This window comes from Equus quagga, chromosome 7, assembly GCF_021613505.1.
Source record: "Equus quagga isolate Etosha38 chromosome 7, UCLA_HA_Equagga_1.0, whole genome shotgun sequence".
NCBI lineage: Eukaryota > Metazoa > Chordata > Mammalia > Perissodactyla > Equidae > Equus > Equus quagga.
In genome coordinates, this window is record NC_060273.1 from 51,378,355 (window position 1) to 51,391,184 (window position 12,830).

Consider the following 12,830-nt stretch of genomic DNA (forward strand, 5'->3'; position numbering starts at 1 on the left):
TGACGTATAACATTGTATAAGTTTAAGGTGTACACCGTGATGATTTGATAGACGAATATATCGTGAAATGATTACCACAATAAGTTAACACATCCATCACCTCACATAATTACTTTTTTTTTTGTGATGAGAACTTTGGCAATCTACTCTTTTAGCAGCTTTCGAGTACATACGCAATACAGCGTTGCTAACTACGGGCACCATGCTGTACGTCACACGCCCAGAACTCACTCATCTTATAACTGGAAGTGTGTGCCCTCTGAGCACCTTCACCCGGTCCCCTCCCTCCCTGCCTCTGGCAACCACCAATGTCCTCTGTTCCTATGAGTTCAGTTTGTTTTAGATTCCACATATAAGTGAGATCGTATAACCCTTTTTTAATACTAACTCTTTGAAATCCAGTGTGGAAGATTTTCCACTTCCGGCACATCTCAATGTGGACTAGTTATATCCTGAGTGCTTAATAACCACATAGGGCTAGTGGCTGCCATACTGGACAGCACAGATTCAAGATAAATAGAATAATTCTTTTAGGGAAATTGACTCATGAAGGAGTTAGAAACCCGAATCAACCAATAACCAGAAAGTAATCAATGATGAAATGCTTAGAAAAGATACCTGGCTCAGATGGTTTTATGGAGAAGTTTCTCAAAACCATCAGGAAAAAAATAATTTCTACGTTATATAAACTGTTTCAAAGCAGTTTGGGGGGGCTGGCCCAATGGCGCAGTGGTTAAGTTCTCATGTTCCACTTTGGCAGCAAGAGGTTTGCTGGTTTGGATCCCGGGTGCAGAGATATGCACTGCTTGTCAAGCCATGCTGTGTTAGGTGTCCCACGTATAAAGGAGAGGAAGATGGGCACGGATGTTAGCTCAGGGCCAGCCTTCCTCAGCAAAAAGAGGAGGATTGGTGGCAGATGTTAGCTCAGGGCTAATCTTCCTCAAAAAAAAAAAAAACGTCAAAGCAGTTCTGATTTTAGTAATGTAATAGGCTGAGTTATGTGGATAAACTTCCTCACTAACAACTGATTTTAGGGATAAAGTCATCTGCAGCACTGAAGAGCTGGAGAAGGAGTCAGGCAGGCACCTAGGGGAGTAACTTTGGTTTTATTGAAAGGCGGGGGTTGAGGGGGTACAAAAGAAAGCCTTTGGCACAGTAAAAGTGGGGAGTCTAACAGAAGCCTCACCATTTGAAGAGCTGGGACGTCAAGGTGCTACACCCTCAGTGTAAGGAGAAACCAAAAGCACACCCCCCCACCCTTTGTCCAAGAGACTGGAAGGAATGTTGCTATGGCACTGAGCAGAGCAGCAAGAGGAATGACAGTCTCTGAGAACGTATAACCAGAGAGAGCTCCCTTCATGTCTGCCACCCAAATTCACATCATGAGCATGGTCCAAAAAGCTCAAGCCCTGAATAGAAAAAAGTAAACCCAGGCACCTAGCAAAGTAAACACGTATCCTTTCCAGAGCATCACACCTCTAGGGCTCAGTGAAGTCCCAGAAATAATTTTCCTAGGAAAACACGCAAGGCAAAATGCACCATGAGCAAGAAGCAGCAGAAACAACAGACAACAGAACCAGAACTGTAAACACTTCACATATTAGAATTACCGGACACAGATTATGATGTAATTATGCTTACTTTTTTTCTTTTTTTTGGTGAGGAAGATTGGCCCTGAGCTAACATCTATTGCCAATCTTCCTCTTTTTGCTTGAGGAAGATTGTTGCTGAGCTAAAATCTGTGCCAATACTTCTCCTCTATTTTGTATGTGGGACGCTGCCACAGCATGGCTTGATGAGCAGTGTGTAGGTCCACGCCCGGGATCCGAACCTGTGACCCCCAGGCTGCCGAAGTGGAGTGTGTGAACTTAACCACTATGCCACCAGGCCAGCCCCTGCTTACTATTTTTTAAAGTAATAAAAAGTTTAAAACGACTGCAGGCAATAGGATTCTATAAAAAATAAAAGATTTGAAAAAATTTCATTTATAAAAATGAAGATACAATAATTGAAATTAAAAACTCAATGGATGGGTTTAATAGAAGAGTAGACAAAGATCAAGTGGGCAAGTCAATAGAAAAACTGTAAAATGCTACGCAAGAGAAAAGAGATGGGAACTATGGAAGATTAGGAAGCAGGAAGGACAGAGTAAGAAAGCCTAAGCTACATGTAATTGGAATTCCAGAGAGAGAAGAAAAAGATAGTAAAAGTAGAGGAAAATGTGAAGATATAATAGCTGAGAATTTTCCAAAACCGAGGAAAAACACCCTCCACAGAGTGCAGTCATCATCATCATCAAAGTGAGCAGTGCGTAACTACGTGCTGAGCACTGTTCCAAGTCTATCAGCGTATTAACTGATTTAGTCTTCACAACAATCCTGTGAGGGAGAGACTACGATACCTATTTTACAGATTAGGAAACAGGTTCACAGAAGTTTAGTAACTTTCCCAAAGTCACTAAGCTAATTAATGGTGGAATTAGGATACGAACCTAGATATTTTGGCAACAACCACTGCTGCTTAATAGCCATGCTATATTGCCTCTCAGAAGCCTGAACTTCTAAGTAGTTGAAATAAGAAGAAATACATATGTGTACACATGAGAGCAAAACTGCAGTTTACCAAAGACAGAGAGAGGATTTCGTGTGTGTGTGTGCGTGTGTGTGAGGAATATTGGCCCTCAGCTAACATCTGTTGCCAATCTTCCTCTTTTTGCTTGAGGAAGATTCTCCCTGAGCTAACGCCCACGCCAATATTCCTCCGTTGTTATGTGGGACACTGCTACAGTGTGGCTTGATGAGCGGTGCTAGGTCCACACCCAGGATCTGAACCTGTGAACCCTGGGCCACTGAAGCAGAGTGTACGAACTTAACCTTACGGCACTGGGCTGGCCCCAAGAAAGACAGGATTTTAAAGGCAATCAGAGAAGAAAGATTATCTTCAAAGGAATGATGATTAGATTAACAATTTTTTTTTTCACGACATGGAAACCAAAACATAGTAGAATAATATCTCTGTGATCTCTGTGTGTAAAAACCATCACAGCCAAGCTAAAATTATCTACGCAGTAAAATTATCTTTCAAGAATGGAGACATTTCTCAGAAAGTTAAATACAGAATTACAATATCGGCTGAACAATTCTACCCCTAGATATATATCCAAAAGAACTGAAAACAAATATTCAAACAAATTCTTGCACCAGATGTTCCTGGCAGCACTATTCACAACAGCCAAAAGGTGGAAACGACCCAAATGTCTATCAACTGATTAACCTACAAATAAAATGGAGTATGTCCACACAGTGGACTGTTATCCAGCCATAAAAGGGAATGATACCTGCCACAATGCGGATGAAGTTTGTAAACATTATGCTAAGGGAAAGAAGCCAGAAGATCACATACTGTGTGATTCCATTGATATGAAATATCCAGAATGGGCAAATTCACAGAGACATGAGGCGCATCAGCCATTGCCGGGGCTGGGGGCGGGAGGTAATGGGAAGTACTGTTTAATGGATACAGGGGTTCCCATTGGGGTGATGAAAATGTTTTGGAACTCGATAGAGGTGACAGTTGAACAACATTGTGAATGTACCAAATGCCACCAAACTGTATGCTTTAAAATGAGCAATTTTGTTATGTGAATTTCACCTTAATTTTAAAAAGAGAATGAGAAGGAAAATCAAACCTGAACTTGATCAACTTACAGAAAATATAAATCAAGGAAAGAGAGAGGACAGCAGAGGTCCTTGTTAAATGACACTAGGGGGATGCAATCAGCAAAACCCAGACTGTGGGAAGCTCTAAAGAAAACGACTCCACTTCTTCAATAAAAATTTACAAGAAAAGAAAAAGAGATGTTGGGCTTCTTATTTGGACTTGAATTCGAGTGGATTTTGTATTAAAAAGCCGACAAAAACAAGCAACTCACCAAGAAGCATGAGATGATGGAGGAATTTGAACACTGGCTGTCACATTAGGTGTGGTAACGGATGTGTGTGTTGTTTAAAAAGATAAAATGATATGATGTTGGGGATTTGCTTCAAAAAAAATCCAGGCCCAGGGGTGATGATGTATATATAACAGAATTGTCCATAAGTGAACTGACTGATCTGACGTGGGTACACAGGGGTACCTTATACTATTATTTCTATTTTGAATATGTTTGAAATATTCTATAGTAAAAAGAAAAAAAAAGAAAAATTAGGATGAAATAAAAATGTATTCAGACAAAAACAAACAAACAAGAATGATCACCAGCAGACCTTCCCAAAGGAAATTCTAAAAGATGAAGTTACAGTAGTTAGAGAATGATCCCAGAGAGAAAATCCAAGATGGAAGACAGAATAAAGAGCAACAAAGTAGAAAAAATGTGTGGGTAAATCCAAGTAAACATTGATGGGGTGAAATAATAACAAGGTCATAGGGAGTTTAAACATCAAATTTAAATGCAATACAATTATGACATAAGGTGGGAACTAGGAAAATGAAATTAAAATGTTTTAAGTTCCTTTTATTATCTAAGAGGATGATAAAGGCATAAAGTCTAGATGTTGATAATTTAAGATTATATTTTCTAGGATAATCACTAAAAGAACAAACAGAATATAAAATTCCAAATATAGTACAAGGATAATGGAATAACAACAACAATAGCACTAACAATCCAAAGGGGGGAATGTGACGAATAGAGAGTAACAGGTAAGAGAGTATTCAACCTGTGTATATTTGCAATTATATTAAATGTAAATGGACTCGAGTTGAAAGCAAAGATGATAGCACTAAATGAAAAACTATATGTTTACAAAAAACACATCTCCAACCCAAATATACAGAAAGGTTAAAAGTAAAAGAATGGAATGAGATAAAAGAAAGTTTACACTAACCCACAGAAAGTATAACTACCCATCTCTCAATAACTGGTAGATTAAGCAGAGAAAAACCAATAAAGATTTAGAATATTTGAATGATATGGTTAACAACTGACCTAATGGACATATATACAAAACTATGCAACACTTGCAGAATATAAATATTATTTTCAATAGCTTATGGAATACATACAGAAATTGATGTTATACTGGGGCATAAAGCAAATGTTGGCAAATGTCAAAGACTCAAGTTGTATAATACACATTCTTTGCCCACTATTAAGCTAGAACTCAATTACAAAGATAATTAGAAAGCCTCATGTTTGTAAATTTTAAAATATACTTTTACATAACCCATGAATCAAAGAAGAAATCATTATGGAAATTAGAAAATATTTTAAGCTAAATAAGAAAAATACTGTATATCAAAATGGGATGCAGCCAAAGCAATATTTTGAGGAAAATTTATAGCCCTAAAATATGACTATTAAAAGAAAAGCTGAAATTAATTAATATTCATCTTATCTCAAAGAATTAGGCAGAACAGCAAAATAAATGCAAAGAAAGTAGTAAAGAGGAGAGATACATTAATACAATAGAAAATAAACATATGATAAGTAGAATCAGTAAAGTAAAATTTGGTTGTCTTGAAAAGGGCACTACATAATAGTCAAGAAATCTGGCATGTTTGACAAAAAAGAGAAAAGACAAAAATTACCAACATCAGAAATGAAAAACTGGATATATCTACAAATGCTACACATTAAAAAGATGAGTATATTATAAAAAAACTTTATGCCAATCAACTTGATATTTTTGGATAAAGTGAGAAACTGTATAGAAAAATGAAACATACCAAGGTTTTCTTTTATTTCCGTAACCATTAATAAAATTTAATTAATAGTAAAGAACATAAATCTTCACACAAGGAACTCTGGGCTCAAGTAACTTCACTGGTAAATTCTAGCTGATATTCAAGAGAAAAATAATGTCAATCTTGCTAAATTCTTACAGATATTGATAAAGAGGGAAAACCCTCTAACTAATTTTTTGAGTCACATAAGCTTGATACCAGCACACGGCAAGGTCAGTATAGGCAAGGAAAGTTACAGATCTGTCTCACTCATGCAAAAATAATAAATAAATGCAAAAATCCTAAATAAAACATTAGCAAACTAAATCCATACACACCAAAACAGAAAATTAACACCAGTAAGTGAATTCTTCAGGCACAGAATAATAATCCCGTATAGAAATACAGAAATTCAGGAAGGAATGAAGAGTATCAGGAATTGAAAATGTGTGAGTAAATCTAAATGAATATTAACTGTATACAACACTAAAAAGAACGTCACGTGAGGAAGTGACTGCAGGTGCCCTCAGCACTCACACGGAGCCACATAGGGAGAGGTCCATTGCTGCTGGGGGCAGGGAGATAAAAGATGTGCTGTTTAACCGTATTTTCCCAGTGTGTCAGTTAGGGTGAGTACTGCCAACTACTGTAACAAGCGGCTCCCCAGATAGCAGAACTAATCCTCGTTTCCTGTGCCGGGGTAATCAGTAACCTTCAACACCATGGTGCTCCGCCAGCCTGAGTTCCCAAGTGACGACCCAAAAAGATAGACGATCTGTCCCTGTGTCCGTGAGGTGAAGGCCACAGATCTTTACCTGGGCCCTGGGAGTCGGGGATGTTGTTCCCGTCTCCCAGCAGCATAGAGCTTTTGCTTTGAAGCCTTTTGCTTTTGCTGCTTCTGGGGAAGTCGATGAGGCCTTCCTCTGATTTCCTGGCAGCCACTGGCCACCTGCTTTACTCCTGCATCAGCAAGAGCTGGTACTGTCCCGTCTGCTGCCCTGCCCCCAGGGGACCTGCGGGAAGGAGCTGATGAATGCGTGTGGTCACCCCTTGTATCTGGGAAGTCCAGGTATTTCACACTGACATGGTAGCCCAAACTTTGCCTTTAACTATTTCCTAACACTTTTACTTGCTTTCTTCTCCACCACCTGTACGGTGACCACAATTTTTAGCCATGTTCTGCCAAAGGTGAAATGCTTGGTGTGCCACTTCTCTCCTTGCAGGAGACTGTTCATTTTTAGAATTTGATTACTTGGTTGCCTTGTGACCTCAGTTCTCTGATATGCTCAAGAAAAGTTATAATTTTGTAGGTGATCCATCTTTTTTTCTCACTAAGATAGATGTGACATTCTTTGTACTTCTTTTTTTTTTTTTTGAGGAAGATTAGCCCTGAGCTAACTACTGCCAATCCTCCTCTTTTCACTAAGAAAGCCTGGCCCTGAGCTAACATCTGTGCCCATCTTCCTCTACTTTATATCTGGGACGCCTACCACAGCATGGCTTACCAAGTGGTGCCATGTCTGCATCCGGGATCCAAACCGGTGAACCCTAGGCTGCGGAAGCGGACTGTGCGCACTTACCCGCTGCACCACGGGGCCAGCCCCTGTAGCTTTCTTTACAGGGAGTAAGAAATCAATCTTTGTTGTGTTAAGCTACCAAGACATTGAGGGTTTTTTTTTTTTTGCAGCATGACGTGGCTTATCCAGACCAATACAGTGGTTTTTATTTGCATTTCTCTGATAACTAATGATGCTGAGCATGTTTACATGTGCATATTTGCCATCTGTATAACTGTCCATTCTGTTTCAAGACAGTGGCACAGATATGATGTGAGGGCAGACATCTCCTCTCATAGACCTGAAAGACACTTCCCCAAGCAGCCATAGTATCATTTCATGGAAAATTGTATTCGGAGACCACAGTCTGTGATCAGATTCATTTCTTAGCCTGTGAGACTCTTGGCTCTCTGTCTGATTTCATAGCCTCTTTCCCTAAACTCTGTACTAGGGTTTGTCAGATGTCTTGAGGGCAAAATCCTAGAATAAGACACCACTACATACTCACTAAAATGGCTACAATGAAAAGACTGACGATGTCAATGTGATTGGAGCAACATCATTTGTGGGAATGTAAAGCGATACAATCACTTTGCAAAATACTTGGACAGTTTCTTATCAAGTTAACCATATACTTAGCACATGATCCAGCAATTGCACTCCTAGGTGCACCCAAGAAAAATGAAAATATATATCCAGGGAAAGACTTGTACAGGAATATTCCTAACAGCTTTGTTCATAATAACTGAAGACTGGAAACAACTCAAACGTCCGTCAATAGCTGAATGGATAAACAAATTATGGTATATCCATACAATGGAGTACCACTCAGCAATAAAAATGAAAGAACCTCGAATACACGCAACGACATGATGAATCTGAAAAACATTATGCTGAGTAAAAAGAAGCCAGACTTAACAGGGCGTATGCCATATGCCATGTACATGATAAACTGGGAAAGACGATTCCAATATGGTGACAGAAAATAGATCAGTGGTTGCCTGGGGCGGGACGTGTGAATGGGAATTGACTTGTGAAGAAGCATAAGTGATCTTCTGAGACGATGGAAAAATTCCATACCTTGACTATGGGGAGAGTTACATGGGTGTATACATTTGTCAAAACTCACTGAGGGGCCCGCCCAGTGGCACAGCAGTTAAGTTTGCACGTTCCACTTCTCAGCGGCCTGGGTTTTGCCAGTTCAGATTCCGGGTGCGGACATGGCACTGTGTGGCAAGCCATGCTGTGGTAGGCATCCCAGATATAAAGTAGAGGAAGATGGGCACGGATGTTAGCTCAGGGCCAGGCTTCCTCAGCAAAAAGAGGGGCATTGGCAGTAGTTAGCTCAGGGCTAATCTTCCTAAAAAAGAAAAAAAAAAGCTCATTGAGCTTTATGCTTAAAATGGGTGCATTTTTATTGAATGTAAATTAAACCTCAATAAAGGTGATTTTTTTAAAATAAAAAATAAGACCAAAAATAGATCCAATTCCTTCAGTATTAAGCATTTTTGCTCAACAGGAGATAATTTGCAAAGTTAACAGATGAATGATAGATTAGGGAAGACATTGGCAATGTCTAAACCCAATAAGAAACCATTACAAAAAAGTCCTACAATCAAAAAGTAAGACAGGAAATCTAATAGAAAAATGGGCAAAGAATACGAACCAGCAATTCCAAGAACTTGATATGCAAACATCTAACTAACTTATGAAGACATGCTCAAACTCGCTAGTAACTGGAAATTTACAGATTAAAAACTATGATATATATCAATCTTACTAGGAACAGATAATTCCATCTTAAATTATTCCATAAAATAGAAAAAAAGAACAAAAAATGTCCAGTTCATTTTATGAGCTAATGTATCTTGGTTTTAAAATCAGATAAAGTCAGCACAAGAAGAGACAAATATAGGCCCATTTGATGTGTGGACATAGATATGAAAATCCTAGGTGTAAGATTTGCCAAAGCCAACAGTCTAAGTATGAATATATAAATATATGAGCAAGAGGCAACTGAATGTAGCAGTTATGCAAACAGATGCAGAGACTCTGGCATGAGACTACTTTGGTTCTAATCCCAGCTCTGCCATTTATTAGCTGTGTGACCTTGGGAAAGTTACTTAGCCTCTCTGAAGGGAGATGAAGTATTTACTTTCCAGGAATACAAAAATATTTCAATCAATGCAATTCACCATGTTTATAGGCTAGAGGAGAAAAACCACACGATCAATTACACAATGAACTTATGATAAATGCAGAAAAACATCTGATAAAGTTCTATATCTATGATCAAAGCTATTAGCACATTAGGAATAGCAGGAAACTTCTTTTTGTGTAAAGCTCATTTGCCCCAATCCTGTTGTAAACATCATACTTAGAGGAGAAACTTTACATTCCTTTCCATTAAATATTGGACCAAGATGAGAATTCCTATTTTCACTGTTACTGTTTAACACAAAACTAGAGATCATAGCAAATGCTGTAGGAAAGGAAAAGAAATAAGAACTGTAAGCAGAAGCTGTGCAAAGCCCTGTACCATCTCTCAGTTAAGGGGTGTTCTCTTGGCCCTCAGCAGGGCAGGGGAAGTGCTGCCCCAGGCAGCAGCCCTTGGCCAGACAGATGGGGCTTAGAGGAAACATTCCCCAGGTCCTTGCCTTTCCGTGGGCTGACTCCGAAGCGTGTTGCATCCGCATCCCCAGCATTCCCCAGGGGACTGAGCCCCAGTTGGTCACAGCAGTAATCAGCTCCAAGGTGCAGCACTCACTGGCTTCTTCCCTCTTCTGTCTTGACCCCCCACTCCCTCCTGGTGCCTCCTGCCACCACCTCCAAAATACACTACTTGCTCTCAGATCCTTGTCTCAGGGCCGCATCTGGGGGAACCCAACCTGAGAATACTGTCACATGCTTTTTCTGTGACTCCTGAGACTGCGATTTTCTTCCTCGCTTTGTCGGTGCAGTGTCTCACAGTGACAGCTTTTCAGATGTGGAACCCTTCTTGTATTCCTGGGTAAACCTTTCTGGGTCATGATGTTGGTATTCAGCTCTGGTTTCATCTCGCTAGGATTTATTTATTTTTTCCTCATCTATTTCATAAGTGAGAGTAATCTGCAATGTTCCTTTTCTATGCTTATCTAGTTGTAGTAAAACTCATCTCATAAAATGGGTTGAGTAGATTTTCTTTTTTTTCTGTCTTCTTAAAGAATTTATATAAAGGGAGAAATTATTTGTAACGCCACATAGACCTGATGTCTTTCAGTGGGGGAGACTTGATTATGGATTCATTTCTTTATTGGGTATTAGTTTATTTAGGCTTTTTCTTTCTTTCTTTTTTGAGGGAGATTACCCCTGAGCTAACATCTGCCACCAATCTCCTCTTTTTGCTGAGGAAGATTGGCCCTGAGCTAACACCTTTGCCCATCTTCCTCTGCTTTATACTTGGGACGCCTGCCACAGCATGGCTTGACAAGCGGTGCCATGTCCGCACCCGGGATCCAAAGTGGCGAACCCTGGGCGGCAGAAGCGGAAGGTGTGCACTTAACTGCTGTGCCACCGGGCTGGCCCCTAGGCTTTTTATTTCTTACTGAAATTATCTGTATCTTTTACAGATTATTTATCGTTTATATATTTATATATCATTTATATTTTCTTCTAGATGATTACTCATTTCATGTACATTAAAATTGATTCAGATAAATTTGTTCCAAATATCATTTAATGATTTCGGAATCTCCACAGTACCTAATAGCATGCCCCTATTTTCATGGTCTCTGGTGACTATGTTTCCTCTCTCTGAGTCTTTTTTGTTGTCTTTGACCAGTCTTTTCTAAGTTATTTCAGAGAAGTCGCTTTGCTTTCTTGAACCTCTCTGTTTGGTTTCTGACAAATTTACCATTTACAGTTGGTTAATCCCCACTTCACGCCCAGCCCCTGGCGACTGTTAATCTACTTGCTGTCTCTGTGGATTTGCCTTTTCTAGACATTTCATATGAATGGAATCATCTAACGTGTGGTCTTGTGTGTCTGGCTTCTTTCACTCAACATGTTTTTGAGGGAACCTGCCCATTTTTGTTTCTCATTTCGTTGTTTCTGGAGCTATCACAGAGCCAGTCACAGAGTCCTGGGTGGCTTGGCGCCCGCCGGGGGACAAGCTGGGCCTCTCACCCCCAGACCTACAGCTTCGGGGAAATCAGAGCCCGCATCTCCCGTGGGGAAGCTTCCCCTTTGTCCCCCTACCCCCTTTGCAGAGCTGGTCACATGGACTGAAACTAATGAGAGGCCTGCCTTTCAGCGTGTCCTAGGCGGGTGACCGTGGGCTTCCTCAGCGAGAGAGAGTCTGTGCTGCATGTCCTCCTTTTAGTGATGAAGACCCTTCGCAATTTCCAGCGCTCAGTAAGCTGCAGGGACCTTTCAAACCGCTGGGCAACCCTTAGTCAGGGCACTCTCGGCGCGGATCACCACCCGCATCCCAGGCTTCTGGAACTGGCTTGGCAAAGAGCTGACAAACTTACAAAGAGCTACACTTGGTGTTGCACGCTGCTCAAGAACGGATGAGAACACTTCAGCACTGACGTTCTCGGCGGCGTGGGGCCTATCGGAGTGGACATTCGCTGAGGCTCGAATTGATTTTCAGGGAGAGTTGCCATAATATGCTTTGCAGGCTGCCGACCCGCCAGCACTCTCCATTTGGAACCCACCTAGTAGATTCAGAAAAAAGTGTCACTGTGTCCCGGACGCAGGCAGCAACAGCGGCAGCCAAGCGAGCCGAACGGCCCGGATCACGGGGGTCAAACGAGACCAGTTCTATCTGTAGTGAGCTCGTTTTTTTTAAATTGGGAAATTAAGAATAAGTTTTTGCTTAATTGAACATACATCTGAAGGTCCCTCATGAAGTATGTGATAAGTAAGTCCCAAGGGAGCTCTTTCTCCCAGCCCTGTGATGCTGGCCGGCTTGTGGGTCGCGGCGGGGGAGCCCCTGGAGGCAGGACCCGAGCGGGGACAGCCGGGCCTCGGGGAGCGAGCGCGGCCGCAGGGGCGCGGCGGGTCGGGCGCTAGGAGGCAGCAGCGCTCCGAGGAGCCGCGTGGGACCCGCCGGCAGGACGTGTGGCCGCGGCTCGCGCCCTGGCCCGCCAGGCGTCCCCGCTGTAGAGTGGGCGCGGGCCGGGCAGCGTCGCAGGGGCGTCGGGCGGACCTGACGATGAAAACCGCTTCACCTTCTCGGCCCTCGGACAACAATCACGGGGCGCTCGCGAAAACCCAGCCCGCTTCCCCGCTCGCTCCCACAGGAATGTTGGGAGCCACGCGGCGCGGCGGGCCCCTCGGACCCGGGACGGCCCCGCCAAGGGGTCCCCCCAGCTCCCCAAAGCCCAGCCCACGGCTCGCGGGCGCGCGGCGCGCGGGGGACTACAGTTTCCAGAGTGCCCTGCGGCGCCGGGCGGGGCCGGGGAGCACCCGCAGCCAATTACGGGGTCTCCGGGCGCTGCCGGGGCGCGGCAGGTGGAGCCCGGCCGGTGGGCGGCGCGGGATCGGGTGGCCGGAACGCGTCCCGGG